Source organism: Carassius auratus, unplaced genomic scaffold (assembly GCF_003368295.1).
Source record: "Carassius auratus strain Wakin unplaced genomic scaffold, ASM336829v1 scaf_tig00031959, whole genome shotgun sequence".
NCBI classification, from domain to species: domain Eukaryota; kingdom Metazoa; phylum Chordata; class Actinopteri; order Cypriniformes; family Cyprinidae; genus Carassius; species Carassius auratus.
In genome coordinates this window covers 43,851-55,166 of record NW_020525964.1, presented here as the reverse complement: position 1 = coordinate 55,166, position 11,316 = coordinate 43,851, and the positions used below count along the sequence as shown (strand labels likewise).

The 11,316-nt window shown below is 37.5% G+C and overlaps 1 long non-coding RNA gene across 1 annotated transcript; it reads right to left on the bottom strand.

The window, feature by feature from the left end:
- Positions 1–2,038: 2,038 nt before the first annotated feature.
- Positions 2,039–3,642, bottom strand: LOC113080759 (uncharacterized). Its single transcript, XR_003282012.1, has 3 exons — positions 3,491–3,642; positions 3,131–3,318; positions 2,039–3,020 (listed from the first exon to the last, which is right to left on the bottom strand). It is a non-coding gene; the product is annotated as an uncharacterized LOC113080759 (long non-coding RNA).
- Between the last annotated feature and the right edge of the window lie 7,674 nt (positions 3,643–11,316).

Below are 11,316 nucleotides of genomic sequence, written 5' to 3'. Positions count from 1 at the left end.
CAAGTTTCGTTTATAGTCAGGGCAATGCAGAGACCTAATCTAAAAAAGTCAAAACAGGAGATTATAAGAAACAATTACTGTAAATCACCAAAAGGGTTTTTTCGTGCTCCAAAGGTTGTAGTAAATTTATAGTTACAAGACTTACTTACTACAGGTGAAATTTTGCCAATATCTCCCTTATTGTACATACAGTTCATAATAATTCTTTAAAAAAAACTGTAAATCACCAAAAAGGTTTTTTTTTAATGTTCCAAAGGTTGTAGTACACTTGTAGCTACAAGACTGATTTACTACAGGTTAATTTTTGCCATTCCCTCCCTTACTGTATGTACAGTACATAATTATTAAAAAAAAAAAAAAACCTTTACTGTAAATCATCAAGTCCAGGAGAGAGATTTGGGTTTGTTACGGAGGAGACAAGTGAGAGGGCTGGTGATGGTACTGAAGTTTTGTATAAACTGTCCATAGAAGTTGGCAAAGCCAAGGACCCGCTGTAACTCCTTGATGGTGGTTGGAGTGGGCCAATCTCTGACAGCATTTACCTTCCCCTCGTCCATCCGGATGCCTCTGATGCTGATGTTGTATCCAAGGAACTGCACTGAGGGCTGATGAAAAGAGATATTTTTCGCCCTTGAGATGACGTTGGAAGGCCCTCAGGCGTTGCAGGACCTCCGCAATGTGGCGTTGATGTTCTACCAGGCTCCGGGAGTATATGAGGATATCATCAATGTAGACTAGGATGAACTTGTGGAGGAACTCCCGGAGCACCACGTGGATGAAGTCCTGGAATACGGAGGGGGCGTTAACAAGTCCATACGGCATCATGCAGTATTCATAGTGGCCAGTAGGGGTTATGAAGGCAGTCTTGGTGAAGACGTCAGAGGAGGAAGGTGAACCACACACACGCACGCACACTGGGGATCTGGATCTTCGGAGAATCGCTGGAGAGAGGTAAGTAGAGGAAGAGTTCGTCCTTAGAGTTAGCATACAGTTAAGACCTTGTCGCGAACGAGACCGAGACCGTGTGTGTGGTATTTATGGTGCTGAGGTGATTAGGTGATGATGAGGATCAGGTGGATGTGCTCAGTATTCAGTTGAGGGCGTGCTTAGTGATTGAGTGGAGGTGAAACCTGGGGTGTTTGTAACACCTACAAACTAAAAAAAAATATATATATATATATATATATCCATATATATACAGTAACTAAGACAGAACTGCTCTGAGCCTCAGTGTTTTGAGCAGACACACGTGATGAAGCTCAGAAGAGGTTTATCTCCAGGATCTCCATCCCTCAATAAATCAGGAAAGAGAGAGAAATTTGAAACACTCTATGCTTACACAAAGAAGGAAGGAATGTGGAAAAGACACAGTGCATACACACACACACACACACACACTGTAACCTGAAACATGAGCGTCAGATCAGGTCTGGTCCTGTACGAAGCCACTGAAACTCAGACAACACAAGAAACACACGGAGCAATAATCAATAATTCAATTGTCGAACAAAACCAAAGAAACCTTCAAAAGCTCATAAAAAGAGATTTCAGTTTTACAGTGAATTTATAACAGCTGAGGGACGTTGTTAGACACGACGATTTAGGATTGACATGAGCATTATTTTAAGATTTTCTCCTAAATTGGTGAGTTCTGAGCTGATTTTAGCGTTCAGATGTTTTGTGAATCCGGATCTTGGATTCAGATGAAATCAGCAGAAGTGATGGATTCCAGTCAGCAGATCCACTTCAGTCATGTCTCAAACATTCTGTCTGTGTTTAGTGATTCCTCACAAACTCTTGTGACTTTATTAAATCAATCCAGTAGAGATTTCCCTCCACATTTCTCATTTCTATCACAATTCATTTAGTGTCATTGTGTTATTCAGCCTGAAGGTGGCGCTGTGCTCAATGTTATCAGATCCTGCTCATCACTAGAAACACCTAGAAATACTTGTTGAGGAATACTGAAGACATTTATGATGATTGAGTTTAGAGATCTACAGATCTACATCAGAAAGAGTTTAAAACTTGTTTAATGAATAATAACATTTATTACACACACACACACACACACACACACACACACACACACCTGTAGAACATGAAGCTGACAGTTACAGTAACTTGATACATTACAGAGATCTGTGTGTGTGGGTGAGAGAGAGAGAGAGAGAGAGAGAGAGAGAGAGAGAGAGTGTGTGTGTGTGTGTGTGTGTGTGTGAGACTCCAGCATCGATATAATGTGACTAGCAGTTTGAGAACGGAGGACACTATAGTACACAAATAACTAACAGAATACTGAATCATTACAGTCTATTAAGAATAGGGAGAAAAGTTCATAAATACATACAACAAACGGTATGGAAGGATACAAAATAAAATAGCAAAATGGATTTCCTGAACGTGAGAGACTTCAGATTCATGAAAATACTAAGATTTGAGTGTCATAAATTGTATAACAATTTGCACTACAGAACAACATATTAATAATGACAATTCATTAAAATATCATAATAAAACCCAGGTTTTGCTATTTTAAACAGCTGTTTTGAACAGCTAATAATAACTGGAAGTGCATGAGAGCCGAAGCCAGATGCATTCAATTCACAAACGGCCATTCTGATTGAAATCAGATGAAATAAATCACAATATCATATTGTGTCATATAAATCTTATAAATATCATCCATATAATATCGCATGCATTTTCATTTACTATGCATGTTTTTGTATTCCAATCAGGATGAGCGATTAAATTTCAGGAATACAAAAACATGCATTGTAAATGAAAATGCATGAAATATGAGGCAGTGTAACTGAAACAAATTTAGTTAAATCAAAACAATCTTATGATTGAGAGTAAAGTGCAGATTCTCTGGGAAACAAGCTCTTGAAGTGTGTTTGTGCTCAGACGAGTGTAAAAGCTGATCAGACGTCTGATGATGATGATGATGATGATGATGATGATGGACTTCAGCGATGAAGGGTTCGATGTGAGAATCTTCTCTGGATCACATTACACTAGAAATCACAAACACATGTGAGATTATCCTCATTGACATGTAGCATGTTTTTGATCAAACACAGTCTGAATGTGTCTGAGACGTGATGAATGATTGACACACACTCACAGTACGGCTTTAGCGCCTCCATACTCTCACATCTAGCTGATATCTGTCTGCTCTTCTCTTGTGATTCCCAGGTTTGTGTCCTATTCCTGACCTCCATCTCTCTCTGTCCTCGTTGTTTGCTCATCTGTGCTTTCTGATGCTCCTGTAGCTTTTGTTTCCTTTATTGTCTTTTTACACTCCATTCGTGTCTACAATTGCACAAATGCAGTTTGATTAAAAAGCCAGCTGTGCTATACGATATGAAACGAGGAATGCAGTGTTATAACATTACTAATAAATGCCCAAAGAACCCGTCACAGCTCTTCGGTATAAAAGGGATCAACGATGAATGAAATGGTGTGTTAGAAACATGTTTCTCACCTGTGAGACGGAGAGAGATGTAGATGACCAAAGTCACGCAGTAGTAAAGATCCAAAGGGAGGATCCTTGTTTTATAGCCAGCAGAGGTTTGGTCTGCATTCATGGATGTGTTCTGCTTTTATACGGAAACTAAATACAGTCTGAGCTGACCGAACCAGTTCAGCAACCGATGATGCAATGAGGAAGTACACTCTTTCTATGACCTCATTAGCATTTATAGTCTGGAAGAATTGAGTGCATTCAAACTATTTGAGCTATATATAGACCAGTGTGTGTATAATTATGACAATACGTTAATATGGTGAGAAATACATATCAATTACAGCTTATTAACCGATTGGAATTGTGCTGAATTTTCTCATCATGCATTCAGGAGAATTAAGTTGTTTTAGGGTTTAATAACGCTTTGCACTGATCTTTGTGAAGTGTTTTAATACATATGAGAAGTATCTTAATTTTCGGCTTACTTTAGTGTACTTGCAGTCAGATTAATGATTGGTGTGCATCAAATGTGTTCTTGATTACTGAACTTAAATGTAGCTATTTTTCAAACAACGTATTTTGTGCTAAGTATAAGTTGTAATAAAATTGAAGTAAAGCAGAATTTAAAGTCTATTTACTGCAGTTATGTGTTGAATTAAAGCAACTTCAAGTATATTTAATATGCTTTAAGTCCATGAAGAGATTAATCACAAGATCGATTTGATTGAAATTCACCTTATTAGATCATCACAAGTTTATCAAGAATGTCATCAAAACATAAAAACCACATATTAATGCATTATTTTTGTGTTATGCCCGTAGTACTTTTGGCTTATTTCACCCTGGCAATTTATTGTATTACAAATATGTTTCCATTAATAACAGTAAATTGCAAATATATTAACAATTAATTGTACTATATTAAAAAATAATAATAATTCGAAAAAAAATCAAGCAAATTGTGAAATATATATAGGTCAGGACCGCAACATAAATGACAGCACAATGAACTCTTATTCTCTCGGTTGATCTTTGGATCAATTTGAGTACAAACAATCCCGAAATAAATAAACAAATTAGAAGAAACTGAGGCAAATGATCAGAGGTGAGCAAATCCTAAAACTACAAACAAACAACCCTCTAACTTCCCATAAATAAACTAACTTCCCTGTGCACCAAAAAAAAAAAAAATAAATAAAAAAATACAACCATCTAACCTCACCCTGACCTGTCCAAAAATAGGAGCAAAGGGTAAAGGCTGAATGAGCTACAAAAACAAAGGCACTACTCCTCTACTGCCTCACACAGGTGGTTCACTAACAAACACTCACACACACACACGCACACACACACACTGACACACGCACGCACCTACGCGCACGCACACACACACACACCCGCACACACACAGACACACACACCCCCGCACACAAACACACCCGCGCGCGCACACATACACACTCACACACGCACACACTCACACACGCACACACTCAAGCGCACACACACGCACACACACCCGCACCAACGCGCACGCGCGCACACACCCGCACGCGCGCACACACACAGAGACACACACGCAAACACACGCTCAATCAGTAAATGAATGTTTAACATCTCTCTCCCTGCTGTGAAGCTTCGAGAATCTTTTCTTCTATCACTGATAATGTTGGAAGCTGAACCGGTTTTAACTTTATAGAAATTAAAACTTGCATTTTTTACCTTTTACCTTTAAAGCAGAAGAGGTTAAAGAATAACAGCTCTGTTAATGGAGTCATGTTAACTCTGTTGGGGTTAATGTGTAATACAATGCTATGTGAACAATGTGTCCTGCTTTGACTTTCAAGTTTGTTGCTGGGCAGGTTTATTATTTTGCTCTCGATGACGCCATTCACGTCCAAGCAGATAGATTGCATTGTGTGCAAAACCTGTATATTTACTGGTACTACTGTAATAATATAATACTATATATTACCTGTATATCTATAGGACACTTGACAGAACTCTTGCTTGTTTTATAGAGCTGGCCCCAGGGGCGGATCCAGAAAAATATTGATGGGGTGGTGAGAAGGGGGCAGGAAATTTTGAGGGGTGGCAACATACGGCAGATGTATATATACTGAATTTAGTCACAGTTATCACAGTTTGATGATAAATATATGTGTGCACACTACAAAAAGACACAGACTATCATTTACAAACTTAATCTCATGCAATCAATGTCTTGCATTTGAAACAGTTCATATAAGGAATAAGTGACCATACCCCATAAGCACCACACACTCACTAATGCATACAGTATGCATCCACATGTAATTAAGAGCATTATAAAAGGTTCAGTGTTATCAATATGTCAATTTATTAGAAGAAACACAAGATTTTAACAGCTTTTTCTACAGTTTAGTGTTAATCATCATCTAACTCAACCAGTCAAGAGCTACATTTAGCCTTAGATGTTATATGAATATGGTCCTGAAGCATAGCTTTTATTAGCTGACAATAATAATTAATAAATAAGCATTATAGGCACAAATACAAATGTACTTTTAGAAATTGTTTCTGAAAAATATGGTGTTATTGTTTTGGCAAGTTTAAATTAAAACGTCTGTGAAACCTTGTGTGATATTCCTTTAAAATAATGTTATAGTATATCTTTTTTTAAGTATATTTTACTGTGCAATTTCTTACTATATTTTTGTTTGAATTTCTTCAAGTTATTCTGAAATTTTATTTTGACAGGTTGTTGTAAAGACATTGCAGTTTGTGTCTGTCTGTATGATACGAATGAATGACGATAGTTTTATCAAATGAAATCCTCTCATAGCGCGCTGGAGTGCACATGTGTAGCATACATCATGCATCAATATAGTGAAGAGCTGAAAACACCACGCCTGCTTCAGTGTGTGTGTGTGTGTGTGTGTGTGTGTGTGTGTAGTAGAGCACACATTCCCAGAGACGTGTATAACAACACCTTAAGGATTCCCATAAGCAGGATTTATTGTTGTGCACCCTTCCTCAAATATGATGATGGAAAAAAAACCTACTATAGGGGTGAAAAAAGAACTTTAATCAAATAAAAACTAAATGAATAAATTGTATTATTTACAAATCACAATTGTAGCTTTCGACATTTACCTGTGGCTTTAACTTTATTATGACTCTAATTTATTTTATAGTCTCAAGCATTCAGAAATCATGCAAAAGGAAACTAAGCAGTTTTACTCTGATAAAACCATGGTTTATTTTTGTAAGGGTTGTGGTATGCACGTTTTTTGTTGAAGAAATTATAAAGCCTGTGTCATCTATAGCAAAAAGGTGTCCAAAAATGAAAGATTTAGTGAATATTTGAATTAAATGTTTGGTCAGTAGCCTAAACAAGGATTTGATTGTCCTGTAAGTGTAACAGCAGCAATCACATGGCATTTGTAATAACATGTACATAAATTGTTTATTTTGTATTTGCCTACATTATGTATTAACAGTGTTATTATTAACCAATCATTATTGCCTCATTATTTTTTATATAATGCATTTTAAGTCATATTAAAGGCTATTGATGGCTTAGGTCAGTTTTTATAGCAACAACAACAACAAAAATATTACAGTATATTTATACTTTGTAAGTTATTATTTGAAGTAACAAAACCATGGTTAATTTGCAGTTGCCATGGCTTCAAGAACAATGATTTGTGGTGTTATTGTTAAAACCATGGGTAATTTTCGTAAGGGAACCTGAAAAAAAAAAAAAAAAAACTTTCACAGGAATGTGCCTGAAAGTGATAAACGGGCCTCGTTTATCACTTTTACGGGCCTCCTTCAGTTCCGGAGTTCGGAGCGGGATCGCGAATCATTTGAGTCAGTTTGGGAGTTCGGAGCGGGGTCCCGAATCATTTGAGTCAGTTTGCGAGTTCGGAGCAGGTTCGCGAATCATTTGAGTCAGTTTGGGGATCGCGAATCATTTGAATCAGTTCGGGAGTTCGTAGCGGGATCGCGAATCATTTGAGTCAGTTTGGGGATCGCGAATCATTTGAATCAGTTCGGGAGTTCGGAGCGGGGTCGCGAATCATTTTAGTCAGTTTGCGAGTTCGGAGCGGGATCGCGAATCATTTGAGTCAGTTTGGGGATCGCGAATCATTTGAATCAGTTCGGGAGTTCGTAGCGGGATCGCGAATCATTTGAGTCAGTTTGGGGATCGCGAATCATTTGAATCAGTTCGGGAGTTCGTAGCGGGATCGCGAATCATTTGAGTCAGTTTGGGAGTTCGGAGCGGGTTCGCGAATCATTTGAGTCAGTTCGGGAGTTCGGAGCGGGTTCGCAAATCATTTGAGTCATTTTGGGAGTTTGGCGCGGGATCGCGAATCATTTGAATCAATTCAATTAAATTCAAGTTTATTTGTATAGCGCTTTTTACAATACAAATCGTTACAAAGCAACTTTACAGAAAATTATGTTTCTACAATATTTAGTAATAGCTTATGGTGGTGACTGTCAGTTTGTGCACGTATGACAGGAATTTTAGAAAAATTAATACAAGACGTAGTCAGCCAGACGATGAACATTATTAACATTATTAATTAATAATTATTATATGATGCAGTCACACTAGTAGCAATATATGTTAGTTCTGTTTGTTGATTCAGGGTTAGCATCATCTGGGGTCCTCTGATGGTCAGCATCATCTCTTCTCAGGTGTTCTGGATCCAGACTTGAGCTTATGTAATTCCTAGTGACCAAAACATAGAAACAAAATAGATACATCATTAGCATAGCTGCTGATCCAACAAAGTAAAATTAGTTTAACCCAAGCTAATGAATAAAAATGCACCTTTGATCAGATGCAACTACACTCACAATTTAAAAGATACATTATTCGAATGCTTGGCGAAAGAGATGTGTTTTTAATCTAGATTTAAACAAAGAGAGTGTGTCTGAACCCCGAACATTATCAGGAAGGCTATTCCAGAGTTTGGGAGCCAAATGTGAGAAAGCTCTACCTCCTTTAGTGGACTTTGCTATCCTAGGAACTACCAAAAGTCCAGTGTTTTGTGACCTTAGGGTGCGTGATGGGTTGTAGCGTGGTAGAAGGCTAGTTAGGTACGCAGGAGCTAAACCATTTAGGGCCTTATAGGTCAGTAATGATAATTTGTAACTGATACAGAACTTAATAGGTAGCCAGTGCAGAGACTGTAAAATTGGGGTAATATGATCATATTTTCTTGACCTGGTAAGGACTCTAGCTGCTGCATTTTGGACTACCTGTAGCTTGTTTATTGACGAAGCAGGACAACCACCTAGAAGTGCATTACAATAGTCCAGTCTAGAGGTCATGAATGCATGAACTAGCTTTTCTGCATCAGTAACAGATAACATGTTTCGTAGCTTGGCAATGTTTCTAAGATGGAAGAATGCAGTTTTTGTAACATTGGAAATATGATTTTCAAAAGACAAATTGCTGTCTAATATAACACCCAGATTTCTGACTGTAGAGGAAGTAACAGTACATCCGTCTAGTTGCAGATTGTAATCTACAAGATTCTGTGTAGTGTTTTTTGGTCCAATAATTAATATCTCTGTCTTATCCGAATTTAATTGGAGAAAATTGTGTGTCATCCAATCTTTTACATTTTTAACACACTCTGTTAGCTTAGATAATTGGGAAGTTTCATCTGGTCTCGTTGAGATATATAGCTGAGTATCATCAGCATAACAGTGGAATCTAATTCCATGTTTTCTAATAATATTACCAATGGGCAACATGTATATTTAAAATAGAAGAGGACCTAGGACGGATCCTTGTGGCACTCCATATTTTACTGATGATGACTCCCCATTTAAGTAAACAAAATGGTACCGATCGGACAGATAGGATCTAAACCATCTTAGAGCCTGCCCTTGAATACCTGTATAGTTTTGTAATCGATCTATGAGTATGTCATGATCTATGGTGTCGAACGCAGCACTAAGATCAATAAGACTAGAAATGAGATGCAGCCTTGATCTGACGCAAGAAGCAGGTCATTTGTAATTTTAACAAGTGCAGTTTCTGTGCTCGGGATCAGTTCGGGAGTTTGTAGCGGGTTCGCGAATCATTTGAGTCAGTTTGGGGATCGCAAATCATTTGAGTCAGTTTGGGAGTTCGGAGCGGGATTACGAATCATGAAACGTAAATTTTCAAATTGGCCATAACCTTTAATTCGTTGCTGCCAACTGGGGTGGTAGATCCGCCCCTGGCTGGCCCAAATGATTTTAGTCACTTTGTTCATAAACAAAAGCTTCTGAGGTCAAACATTTATAATCCATGTTTTATTTTTGAAGGGCCATCCGTCCATTCTTCAGGAAAACATTTGGACATCTTCAGACTAAATCTGTGTAATACACAGACAGACAGACCGTAGTCCTGCGCTGTTGTCTAGTTTGGGTCTTTAGTAATAACGCTTTATTAAAGCTCCAGACAAATAATCATTATTATATCTCATCTGTCAATGTCTCTCACTGCATGACTTTCTACAGGTTTAAGAAAGACTGAAGAAGAGAAAGACGGAAAGTAGAAATATTACACTTTTAGATGTAGTCCCATGCATGATCTAAAAGTCATGTTAAAACACTCAAAGTTTGGAAAGAGCAACTCAAAGTGCAGGCGGTCGATGGAGACAGAGACTGACTAATGTAGTTAAACCAGTTCTATTCTTTTCATTGATCTTCATTCAGCTTCAGATCAGATCTCTGACTCATTCTGTCTCTGTTGTGCCACCTAGTGGACAAAGATGATGACAACCGTTTATCTTCAGTGTATAACAGTAAACATAAAGTTTTTATTCATTGTTCAAATGTGATTAAATCCCCACAACATTAGATGTAATGCACATCACAGAGGTTTTATTTAATAAAAACTATATACAAGTTATACACAAATATAAAAATAAACAGAAAAGGAGTAAAGCAGCATTCATCTGAGCTTTGTTACAGTGACTGGTCAGAAATATCTGTTGTTTCTCTAGGCTCTGAAACAAGTAAAATGAGGGGAACATGTCAAACGAGGTGCAAAATACTGGTGAAATGTTTTCTGAGCTTCATTTTCAGATCAACCACCATGACAGAAAAGCTTAATACCACAGATGATCTAGAGAGTTTAACACAATCTAGTGTTTTACACTGATGATGTCATTCCCTCAGAACCAACACAAGATTTAAAGGGACAGTTCTCATAAAACTGACAAATCTCTCATCATTCACTCGCCTTCACGTTATTCCAAACCTGTATGAGTTTCTGTCTTCTGTTGAACACAAAAGCAGGTATTTTGAAGAATGCTGGCAACCAAACATTTGCTGGTAGCCTTTGACTGCCATAGTATTTTTTTTTCCATATTATGGAGGTCAATGGGTACAAGAATCTGTTCTCTTATCAGCATTCTTAAAAAAATAAAATAAAAAAATAAAAAATAAAATCAGGTTTGGAGCAACTTGAGGGTGGGTAAATGATGACAGAATTTCTTTTTTTTTTTTGGTAAACTGTCCCTTTAATTGTCATCTTGTGCTACGCGCATGTGTCCAGCAGAGGGAGACATACTGGTCCATTACTGACTGCTGAATGACAGATGAAGATGTAGATGAAGAAGAAGATGAAGAGCTCAGAACAAGCGGGATGTACTGAAGTGACCTAAAGACAAAAAAAAAAAAGAAAAGAAATTGTAATGCTCTACAACTAAATTTGTCAATACAAACTTTATGTTGACTTTATGTTGAATTGAAGCTGTTTCTAGTGTGTTGCTATTAAGTTGCTAGTGTGTTCTGATGTTGCTATGTGGTTGATAGTTTGTTTCAAATGCTAAAACACATTTCATTCT